We start from the raw sequence: 12460 nt of genomic DNA, 5'->3' as shown, positions 1-12460 counted from the left end.
TGACTTTCAACCCGTTCATCATATGAGTTACATGTGAATTTTGAATAGATAGGGTGGTGCATATTTTTGTGGACCCGCCTTATGATTAAATCACACATATTTTCAATTCATCTGATTGTCTTGGTGGATTGTATTTGTTGGACGGATTAGATGTCATACATATATCATATAGCCCACAATTCTCGATTTTACTACTTTGTTAAAATAAGAATTACTATAGGATTTTAAGGTAAAACTGCCAAGGAGTTATGCAGGATACTCTCTTGGTTGCTGGAGAGTATAATGATTCATATACATGCACTAAGAACTTAAATATTGCCATGTGCATAACTCAAGTTAAACTGTCCAAATCTACATATCAAGTTAAATATTACCAACTGTAGATTGGTCATAATTTCAAAATTAGATTGATCAAAGAGTTCTAAACTCTGATTAATGGACCATTTGTTCCGTGAATAAGGACCATTGGTTATGTTTCATTTTAACCGTATTAAATTCACAGCAATAAGCCGTTCAGGTGAGAATGTAATTTCTTTATTTTATGTGACATGTGTCATGATCAGTCATCACTCATCAATTTCAACCGTTTATTCATTCTTTCATCTGGGACAAATGTTAGATTGTAAAAATCATGCTATACAATAGTCCTAGCGTCATGAAAAAATGGAGTCACTAGCAACTAGCAAGTAAAGAAACGAAATAGTTCCAATCATCATCTTGAAATGTCTATTCTATATATCAAAAGAAGCAAGATTTGATCATGCCATGAATCTTGGATTCAGAATCTCCTATTATTATGAAATAAACACAAAAAAGAGAGAGATTTGGAATTCACATTGAGAGAGAGAGAGAGAGAGAGAAATCATACTCGTTGCAGTTAGACGGAAAGATGAGCGAGCTCTGCTGGACGGATGGCGAGAAGAGTAGAGAGGCGGAGGTTCTCTGACGGTTTGACGGACGGACGAGCAGAGAGAGAGAGGCGGAGGTCCTCTAGTGGTTGGACGGACGGATGAGCAGAGAGAGGCGGACGGCCTCTGGTGGTCGGACGAGTAGAGACTGAGAGAGGCGGACGGCCTCTGGTGGTCGGACGAGCAGAGAGAGGCGGACGGCCTCTGCAGGTCGGACGAGCAGAGAGAGGCGGACGGCCTCGCAAAAAGAGGCGGACGACTTCTAGTGGTCGGACGAGCAGAGAGATGTGGACGGCCTCTGCTGGTCGGACGATCAGAGAGAGGCGGACGACTTCCGGTGGTCGGACGAGCAGAGAGATGCGGACGGCCTCTGCTGGTCGGACGAGCAGAGAGAGGCGGACGGCCTCTACTGGTCGGACGAGAGAGAGAGAGAGCTGAGAGAGAGAGAGAGAGAGAGTTTTGGTGGGGTCGGGCAGTGAGAGAGCGAGCAGGGGATAGGGTTTGGTGGGGACGGCTGGGGTCGGGCGTTTTCTCAAAAGGGAAAGGGAAAGGGAAAACGACCTAGATTTTTTTTAGAGGGGTATATATATATACGTATGCCGAGTCGGGACGGGTCGGGCCGAGTCGGGACGGGGCGAGTCGGGTTTCGGGCCGAGTCGGGCCGAACTTGGACGTATCCGAACTCAGCCCGAACTCAGTTTCGGGCTGCAGAAACTAGCCCGTCCTGACCTGAACTGAGTTCCGGGTCGGGCCGAGTCGAGTTTTTTCGGGCCGGGTCGAGCGAGTTAACCGGGCTAGCACGGTTTGTGTACACCTCTACTAGCGTGTGACGCTTGATACGCAGACACTTAGGAACTGTACATTTTATATATATATATATATATATATATATATATATATATATATATATATATATATATATATATAATAATAATAATAATTCAAACTAAACCGACTAAATTGTGGAATCCCCAGTCTCTGAGTTAAAATCGGATTGGTTGAAAAATCATATCATATGATTCGTCGACACTAGCTTGTTGAAGTAGGACCATTGGATGGATATCTTCCATCTTGAGCCGTCCAATTAATGTCCACGAATTCGATAGTTAGACAATCAAATGAGCGTGATTTTTGGATCATCGGACATCTAGGGTGGTATCCATTTTCGACAGTTTAATTTGAATTATGCGATCTCCAAGTAACTTCTAAGTGCCTGTATATCATCCATCGCATTCTGCCAGAGTATAGAAGTTTTTCTTACGCAATTACAAGAGAAAATTATCACGGCAAAGGCTACCTTTTATCCAGCATCTTTTATGAACAGTACAAAACTTACCTTCCCAACTTAGACCTTGTACGTACGGATAGAACTTTTGAGGACAAAAATACCCTTGTCGGTAGGGCAATGCCATGTGAAAAGTAGGGGTAGTTTTGTCCTGAAATGCTCTATATGTCCGTGAAAGGTCTAAGTTGGGAAGGTAAGTTTTGGACTTCCGTAAAAGACGCTGGATAAAAGGTAGCATTTACAATGGTAATTTTTTATCTTGGACCGGTTATTTCATTATCTGCTAGACTGTTAGTATCCATACACATGCACACAAAAAATATACACTTGTCATGCATTTAAGTTGTAATCCAAACCGTCCAAATCATTAGCCCTGAAGCTCTGTAGATTATACAAAATTAGTAATTATTTGATGATCATAACTTCTAATTTATGGGATTTTCTTTTTGAATCTAGGACCGTTAAATTTTTCTCCATTTTTTTTTAAAATAAAAGGGGCCACGCCTCTGCATCTTTTTTGAATCTGGGACCGTTGATTTTTTTCTCCATTTTGACCCTTCCTTTAAATTGGATAGTTAAGATAATACATATGCCCATATTTGGATGAGTTGGATTACACCTGTAGGCCACGAGTACCATGGTCGTGCGTATCCGGGTTAGCTCGACACGGATTGCGTCCTACCCAGCTGGGAACGGGCAACAACTTTGAGTGGACACCGTGATGTATAGATCCGTCCATCCATTTTTACGTATCATTTTACCATAAATGCACAAAATTGAGGTAGATCCAAGATATATGTGGACTACAAAATGAGGATTAAACTTTTACCGTTGAAACTTTTTGGGGGACACGGAAGTTTTGGATGGAGCTGATATTTGTGTTTTCTCTTCATCCAGGTCTATGTAACTCTATGAATAGGTTGGCTGTAAAATAAACATCACAGTCGGCCCAAGAAAAGTTTCAACGGTGAGAATCATTATCACCGCTGCTTCCAGTGGTGTGGTCCACTTGAGCGTTGGATCTCCCTCATTTTTGGCCTTATACCCTAAAATAATAGGAAAAAATGGATAAACGGTGTGGATAAGACCCATACATCATGGTGGCCATGGGACCAATCTTGATGTATGCATTTTATATCTATGCCATCCATCCTTGTTTCCGGGTATTTTAAGGGGAACAAATTTACGACTGTGGACCCCACCTTTTATCCGGTGGTTTTTACGAAGCGATACAAACTTAACATACACACCTGGACCTCCTCGTACGGACACCGAATTTGAGGACGAAAATACCCCTGCCTTCCTCGTGTAGGCGTGCAGAGACGAGCGCTGACGGACAGTCCGACGATGGGAACTCAGGTGGGGCCCACTGTGATGTTTGTGAGAAATCCTTCCCGTCTAAGTTCATTCATAGGGTCACAAAGACCTATATGAAGAGGAAAAATAAATTTCATAATGATCCAAAACTTCTGTAACCCCTAAAAGGGTTTCAATGGTAGAGGTTCAATTCCCCACGACCTTTTACAGTGTGGTCCCCTTGCTAGCTAGATCTGTCTTATTTTTCATCTCAAGCCTTAATACGAGTTCGTCGAATAGATGAACGGTTTGAATGTAACACATAGCTCATAATGAGACCCACAAAAATTAGTGGGGATTACAAAGGGAAAAAGAAGAAGAAGAAGAAGAAGAAGAAGAAAAGAAGCCAGTGAGTTGGGGTTGACCGGGCCGGGTCAGAGCATAGCCTATGGCTACGGATTATAACCGTAGCCATAACTGTAATGCTATACACTTTTTTCTCTTTTTTATTTTTATTTTTTACATGGAGAATTTTTTCCCCTTACATTTTTCTCTAATACATAATTACGTAAATATGTATATATAAGTATATAAAAATATTTTTCTATCTTTTAATTCATTTCTTTATCTATTTATTTAACAACCATATCTCCTAAACTAGGATGATTTACTTAACTTACCACATAATTTTAGGGTAGGAGAAGCTAATTTAGTCAACCAACCTAGTTATTTTCTAATATTCCATCAGATTGGAAAACCTCTTTTGACTCTTCTTTTCAACTATAAATGATGGAATTCTCCATTGCGATATATAAAAAACGATCGCTTTGAGAAAATATTGAGTGGGGCAAATTAGAAAATTGATCGAGGGAAACATGAAATTTAGCAGGGGAAACATGAACACACACCCCCACACACTCACACTAGTGGAATTTCACCACCTACGGATACTCGAACGCTTGACCGGGTGTTGAAACTCCTAAGAGTCTACCACCCGAGCGGGGCAAACTAAAATATGAGTGGGGCAAACTAGAAAAACAGCGAGGTAAGCTGAAGAATGAGCGAGGCAAACTAGAAAAATAGCAGGGCAAACTGCATTATGAGCAAAGCAAACTAGAAAAACAACGGGGCAAACAGAAATATGAGTGGGGCAAACTAGAAAAACAGCGGGGCAAACTGAATTATGAGTGGGGCAAATTAAAAAAACAGCGGGGCAAACTGAAATATGAGCAAGACAAACTAGAAAAACAGCGGGACAAACTTAAGTATGAACGGGGCAAACTAGAAAAACAGCGGGGCAAACTGAAATATAAGCGGGGCAAACTGAATTATGAGCGGGGCAAACTAGAAAAACAACGGGGCAAACTGAAATATGAGCGGGGCAAACTAGAAAAACAGTGGGGTAAATTGAATTATAAGCGAGGCAAACTAGAAAAACAGTGGGGTAAACTGAAATATGAGCGGGGCAAACTAGAAAAATAGCTGACAAACTGAAATATGAGCGAGGCAAACTAGAAAAACAGCGGGGTAAACTGAAATATGAGCAGGACAAACTAGAAAAACAGCGGAGCAAAACTGAATTATAAGCCAGGCAAACTAGAAAAACGGCGGGGCAAGCTGAAGTATGAGCGAGGCAAACTAGAAAAATAGCAGGGCAAACTGCATCATGAACAGAGCAAACTAGAAAACAACGGGGCAAACTGAAATATGAGTGGGGCAAACTAGAAAAACAGCGGAGCAAACTGAATTATGAGTAGGGCAAACTAAAAAAACCGCGGGGCAAACTGAAATATGAGCAAGACAAACTAGAAAAATAGCGGGGCAAACTTAAGTATGAATGGGGCAAACTGGAAAAACAGCGGGGCAAACTGAAATATGAGCGGGGCAAACTAGAAAAACAGCGGGGCAAACTGAATTATGAGCGGGGTAAACTAGAAAAACAGCAGGGCAAACTGAAATATGAGCGGGGCAAACTAGAAAAACAGCGGGGCAAACTTAAGTATGAGCGGGGCAAACTAGAAAAACAGTGGGGCAAACTAGAAAAATAGCGGGGCAAATTGAATTATGAGCGGGGCAAGTTAGAAAAACAGCAGGGAAAACTGAATTATAAGCGAGGCAAACTAGAAAAATAGTGGGGCAAACTGAATATGAGCAGGGCAAACTAGAAAAATAGTGGGGTAAACTTAAGTATGAGCGGGGTAAACTAGAAAAACAGCGGGGCAAACTGAAATATGAGCGGGGCAAACTAGAAAAACAACGGGGCAAACTAGAAAAACAGCGGGGCAAACTGCATTATGAGCGGGGCAAACTAGAAAAACAGCGGGCAAACTGAATTATGAGCGGTACAAACTAGAAAAACAGCGGAGCAAACTGCATTATGAGGGGGGTAAACTAGAAAAACAGCAATCAAACGAAAGGAAAAACTCACCATCAGTTAGTAGGAGCAACTGCAAGATTGTGTCTCTTGAAAGGACTACGTGATATTGGATAAAGATCAAATCCAACGTATGAGTGTATATTTGGATTACAACTAAATATTATAACTAAGAATTATCACTATTGGATTATTGTTATTTCTAGGATAAGCTGAAATAAAAGTAAATGGATAGATTGGTTGTTTTTTTTTTTATTGTATTGCGTTTGGATATTGCATTTTTTTCTTTGTTGGATTCCTCTGCTATTTATAGAGTTTTCATGTAGCTTGTTCTTTCCAAATCCTTCTCTCATTACTACAGTGGTTTGTTCATTAGACTTTTGAATAACTCAGCCATATCACTTTGTCGACCATTTACTAATGTGTAAAATTGAACTTACGCCAGCTATGATTCTACAAAAAGCGCTCCACATATCTTGAAGATCTTTTCATCCATATCCTATTTCTCATACAATGCCACATGTTGCTCTCCTATTGGATTTTTCCAAAATAGTCAGAAATAAGCTACATTATTTCCCCCACGTCAGTTCGCCTTTGGTAAAAAGGTGAAAGCGACGTTTTTCCGTTGTCCAATACAATAAATGTAATCGATCGTTGTTCCACATATTGTCTGCCCATTCATTCTACCTGACTGAAACTATACCGAAAGATATTCTTTGCCTCATCCTTTTGAGTTGTATATGTGACACATCATATAAAATCATATCGTACGAGGAGTCATGATCATCCTTTCATTAATGCACACGTATTGTGGCTGATACATAAACAAGACTAAGTCTGTGCGCCTCTTCTTTTACCTTTGCTTCTTCTCTCTTGTATCAAAATTTTCCAATTTCCTTATCTCAATGGCCACATCTTCTTCTTCATCTGCTCTAGCTTTCTATCTAAAGTCATTCATCAAAGATCTAGATGTGCTGTTGTCGGGACTAGTCAATGACCTCATGTTCAACACTCCGATCTAATTAGACAAGGCACTGTTGACACTCGGTCCAACTTTTCATCCTACAGTCACTCATGAACAATTGCATGAAATCGAACCAAGTTTCCCAAAGTGTCCTGATGAAGTCCTGGTTCAATCCAACACATTTCTAGATCTCTCTAACGTATTTAAATCTCCAATTGCATGTATGTTTGGCTATGGTTTTTTTTACTGATTTTTTATTCTTTTTCTTTTTTAAACTTCCAAAGATATTAAAAAGTATAAGTTGGGAGACTTTAAATCTTTTCTCTATCTTAACTAATCGAATTGCTACGAGCTTGTTGGTGTAGCAACTATAAAACAGGAAAAATATCAGTTGAACAGGCCATATCATGAGTTAATCTATATCTGCTTAAAGAGTTACCTCAACATCATGAATACTCAAAATTCCAAAACCACTAACATTGGCATAAAGACGCCTATGTTGGGTGTGGGGTGTCTTTTGTTTTGGGCTAGAAACTATTACCTGAAAGGGTCAAGATGGTCATTTTTTTACTTAAATATTGTTGATTTTGTTTTCTATTGGAAAAGAAGTCTAATGGTTGGATGGCTGGGATTCTTTTATGGGGGAGATTTTTGATCCATCACCAATCCAGGAGGAGACACATGAGATAAACTATCTAGAACACTTAAAGATTCTTTTTCGAGAATTCATGCTTGTTGTTAGAAGCAAGAGAATTTCATTCCTTGTATCTAAACATGCCTAATGTTAATCTGTGATATTCGATTTTGTTAGATTCTATGTGTGAGTGTTTAGAGCTTTTGTTTTTCTACAGTATTTTGAGATATTACTTCTGAAAAAAATGTTGTTTTGTGATAATTCAGTTTACCCCGCTCATAATTCAGTTTGTCCCGCTTATAATTCAGTTTGCCCCGCTGTTTTTCTAGTTTGCCCTGCTCATAATTCAGTTTGCCCCACTGTTTTTCTAGTTTGCCCCGCTCATAATGTAGTTTGTCCCGCTGTTTTTCTAGTTTGCCCCGCTCATAATTCAGTTTGCCCTGCTATTTCTCTAGTTTGCCCCGCTATTTTTCTAGTTTGCCCCGCTTATAATGTAGTTTGCCCCACTGTTTTTCTAGTTTGCCCCGCTCATAATTCAGTTTGCCCCGTTATTTTTCTAGTTTGCCCCGCTCATAATTCAGTTTGCTCCGCTGTTTTTCTAGTTTGCCCCACTCATAATTCAGTTTGCCCCGCTGTTTCTCTAGTTTGCCCCGCTGTTTTTCTAATTTGCCTAGCTCATAATTCAGTTTACCCCACTGTTTTTCTAATTTACCCCACTCATAATTCAGTTTGCCCCGCTGTTTCTCTAATTTGCCCCGCTCATAATGCAGTTTGCCCCACTGTTTTTCTAGTTTGCCCCGCTCATAATTCAGTTTGCCCCACTGTTTCTCTAGTTTGCCCCGCTATTTTTCTAGTTTGCCCCACTCATAATGCAGTTTGCCCCGATGTTTTTCTAGTTTGCCCCGCTGTTTCTCTAGTTTGCCGCGCTATTTTTCTAGTTTGCCCCGCTCATAATTCAGTTTGCCCCGCTGTTTTTCTAGTTTGTCCCGCTCATACTTAAGTTTGCCCACTGTTTTTCTAGTTTGCCCCGCTCATACTTAAGTTTGTTCACTGTTTTTCTAGTTTGCCCCGCTTATACTTAAGTTTGCCCCGCTGCTTTTCTAGTTTTCCCCGCTCATACTTAAGTCTGCCCACTGTTTTTCTAGTTTGCCCCACTCATATTTCAGTTTGCCCCGCAATTTGGATGCTCTACATAGTAAAAAGGGCCTTTAATGACACGTGAAGGGCTACCTACATGTGCGAAGGGCTACCTACGTGAAGGGCTATACAAACACCAACCCGATAAAACTTAGGTTAGTCTTTGGTTGAGGTCTCAGGTTACCCGACCCAACCCGAACCCGATCAATATATTAATTACTTATAAATTATAATTGAGTGTGGATTGTTTGTGTAGAAGGTACGCTAGTGATGTCGGGTCTCATTTGTCCACGTCATTTCTAAGGACTCACACTAACAATATATGCCAGATTTCTCTCTCCCAAATAGATTGCGTGCTATGCTATATGACTTGTTAACGGAGTAGTCCTATATGTTAGCTTAGTTTTTAAAAGAAAAAAAATAAAGTTCTTTATGATGAATAATCACGTATATAATTAATAAAATCATAGATATAAAAAATAAGTCCTATATTGAAATATAATAAACTAATGTAATAACGAAAATATTAGCACGTATACACCCGACCAACCCAATCAACCCGTCGAGCCCTCTTGGGTTGGGCTTGGGTTGAGAATTCCCAACCCAAGATTGGGTTGGGTTGGGTTAGGTCAAGGTTTAGGTATAGGAACCTTGGGTTGGGTTAGGGTTGAGCACTAACCCGAACCAACCCACCCGACTTTCAACCCGATCCAACCAGACCGCGAGGTGATTGAAATTGACCACGAAATGAATGAAATAGATTTTCGACCATCGACCCAATGGAATCTTGGAAAATAACTAGGTTGGTTGGCTAAATTAGCTTCTCCTACCCCAAAATCATATGCGGTAAGTTAAGTAAATCATTCTAGTTTAGGAGATATGCTTGTTAAATAAATAGACAAAGAAATGAATTAAAAGATAGAAAAATATTTTTATATACTTATATATACATATTTACATAGTTATTTATTATAGAAAAATGTAAGGGGGAAAATGTTCTCCATGTAAAAAATAAAAATAAATAAAAAATAAATAAAAAAGAGAAAAAAGTGTATAGCGCTACAGTTATGGCTACGGTTATAATCCGTAGCCATAGGCCAAGCTCTGACTCGGTCGACCGGATCCCAGCCCGGTCGACCCCAACTCGCTGGCTTTGTTTTTATTTTTATTTATTTTTATTATTTTTTTATTCTGTTGTAATCCCCATCGATTTTTGTGGGTCCCGTTATGAGGTATGTGTTATATCCAAACCATCCATCTATTTGGCGAACTCGTATTAAGGCTTGAGGTGAAAAATAAGACAAATCTAGCTTTCAAGTGGACCACACTGTAAAATAAGACACTGTTTCGTGTAATGTGGTACACTTAAGATTTGGATATACCTCATTTTTTGTCTCATAACATAAAATGATCCGGAAAAAATATATGGACGGCATGGATGAAAAGCATACATCATGGTGGGGCCCACAGACCACCGACGATCCGCCATTGGTGGGTGGCAGGCGGAGTACCCAGTCCATTTATGTGAAAAGGAGGGGTATTTTCGTCCTGGAATTTGTCGTCCGTACGAGGAGGTCTAAGTGCGTATGTTAAGTTTGTATTGCTTCAAGAATATCCAATGGATAAAAGGTGGGGTCCACAGTCATAAATTTCTCTTTTAAGGGGGAACGGATTGGCTACTCCCCCGGCCACCAGCCAATAGCTGGTGGTCAGTGCTCTGTGGGCCCCACCATGATGTATGTGTTTCATCCATGCTGTCCATCTATTTTTACATATCATTTTATGATATGAGACCAAAACTGAGGTATATACCAATCTCAAGTGGACCACATTGCATTAAACAGTGTCAAATGAGCGTCCACCATTAAAAACCTTTTGAGGGCCATAAAAGTTTTGGATCAAATTGATCTTTGTTTTTTTACCTTCTGGGCTTGTATGACCTAACCAACAGATTGGATGTCAAATAAACAGTACAGTGGGCCTTACGAGGATTTTAATGGTGGAAATCCAATCATTATTATTTTCCTGTGGTGTGGTCCACCTGAAATTTATATACCTCTCATTTTTTGAATCAAGCCCTAAAATGATCTTTAAAAATGGATGAACGAAATGGATGAAACACATACACCATGGTGGGTCCCACAGAGCACCGACCATCAGCCACCAAGCTGGTGGCAAGGGAGTAGCCAATCTGTTTTCCATTTTAAGGGCATAAGCCCAAAAAATAAAACAGTTCCAAATCTCAGGTCGGACCTAAACAAAGGAAACAACCGTGATTGTTGTCCACGATGATGTACTTGTAACTCCATGTTATCAACAATTGTATACCACTTTTCTTAAAATTTATCTCCAACTAAACAGCTATGATCATTCGTTCAGTTCACGATCCTTCAAAAGTGGACCCATCATCTGGATGGATTACATTGGTTGTGTCGAATTGTATAAATCTCTTCCCTGCCAACCTACCATTGTACTATATTTCTGATTATTATCAGGAAACTCAATTGAAAATTACAGGTGTTTATATATATATATATATATATATATATATAGATATATATATATATATATATATCATACTTATATATATATATATATATATATATATATAGATATATATATAATTTCATACTCTGGCATACTGTTAGTATCCATACACATGCATACAAATCATTTTCACTTGGTATGTATTTAAGTTGATCCAAACTGTACAAATCATGGTAAAGGGAAAGTCCTTTGGAGAAGGAGATAAGATCTAGTTGCTAATAAGACACAAGGACTAGGCCTTTGGGCAAAAAATGATTGCCACTTGGGATGGGCCGTATATTGTCATCCAAGTCATTAGGAGCGGAGCCTACCTCTTGCGTGATAAAAGCAGAAAGGTTGCAAGAGCCCAAATTAATAGCCGATTCTTGAAAACTTACCACCCTTCCTTATAGGAGATAGTGCAGGGCTAGGCCGAATAGTAAGGAAAAAGAGAAATAACTGATGAGTATCCTACTACAAATTATGGAAAGAAAATGGATTATATTATTATAGGTGGTGATTATAATAAAAACAAAAACAAAAAACGCATTACATATTTGCATTTGATCGAACGTCCTAGGTAAAGGTGGCCTTGATCTCTTCAAAAATTTTCAGTGCAAAAGATCTAGCCTCCTTAGCATGCTTCTTATAACTTCTCCAAGCCCATTGTTCAGCTGCAATATGGTTGAGGAAGGCCAAAACTTCATCAATGTAGCTGTAGATTGCACTAACCTCGCTTTTAACTTCCTTCTTCCAGGCATCACTTTCATGTGATTAAGCCTAGTAAAGATGGATCCAAGAGTCCACAAAGGCCATGAGTTCCTGAGAGTCAGGGCTATCCCTCTTAGGATAGAGACATTCAACCTCATTGAGGACATCGACTAGCTCTTGGCACTGGGCTTGGAGTATTCGTAGTACTACCTTGTTAAAATAGTGTTGATAGTTCTAGTGCTAATGATGTCTCTATGCCGCATCATATTGGGCAAAAAGAGTTGGATTTTGCATGAACAGTGGAGTGTTCCTTCATTAGTGCAACGTATTTTTGTACCTCTAAGTCTGCCTTGAAGTATCGATCCCCAAGGTGTTGTAATTTGGTTAAAACCTCATACATTTCCATTAGAGGTAGTTCAGATTGTGAATCCTCAAAGGCATCTCTGATGAAGTGAGAAACGTTATGGAGGAGAGATGACTGAGAGAAGTATTCAATCTTTGCAGTAAGAATCTCTTTTAAGAGGGATAAGTATCGTGTGTAGAAGATCGAGGAAGACATGAGGCCAAACTTACTGACAGTGTGAAGGTAAAGGATGCAACAAAGGAAGGTGTAGGGTGCATAATA

The sequence above is a fragment of the Magnolia sinica genome, chromosome 15 (genome assembly GCF_029962835.1).
Source record: "Magnolia sinica isolate HGM2019 chromosome 15, MsV1, whole genome shotgun sequence".
Classification (NCBI taxonomy): Eukaryota; Viridiplantae; Streptophyta; class Magnoliopsida; order Magnoliales; family Magnoliaceae; genus Magnolia; species Magnolia sinica.
This window is presented reverse-complemented; position numbering follows the sequence as displayed.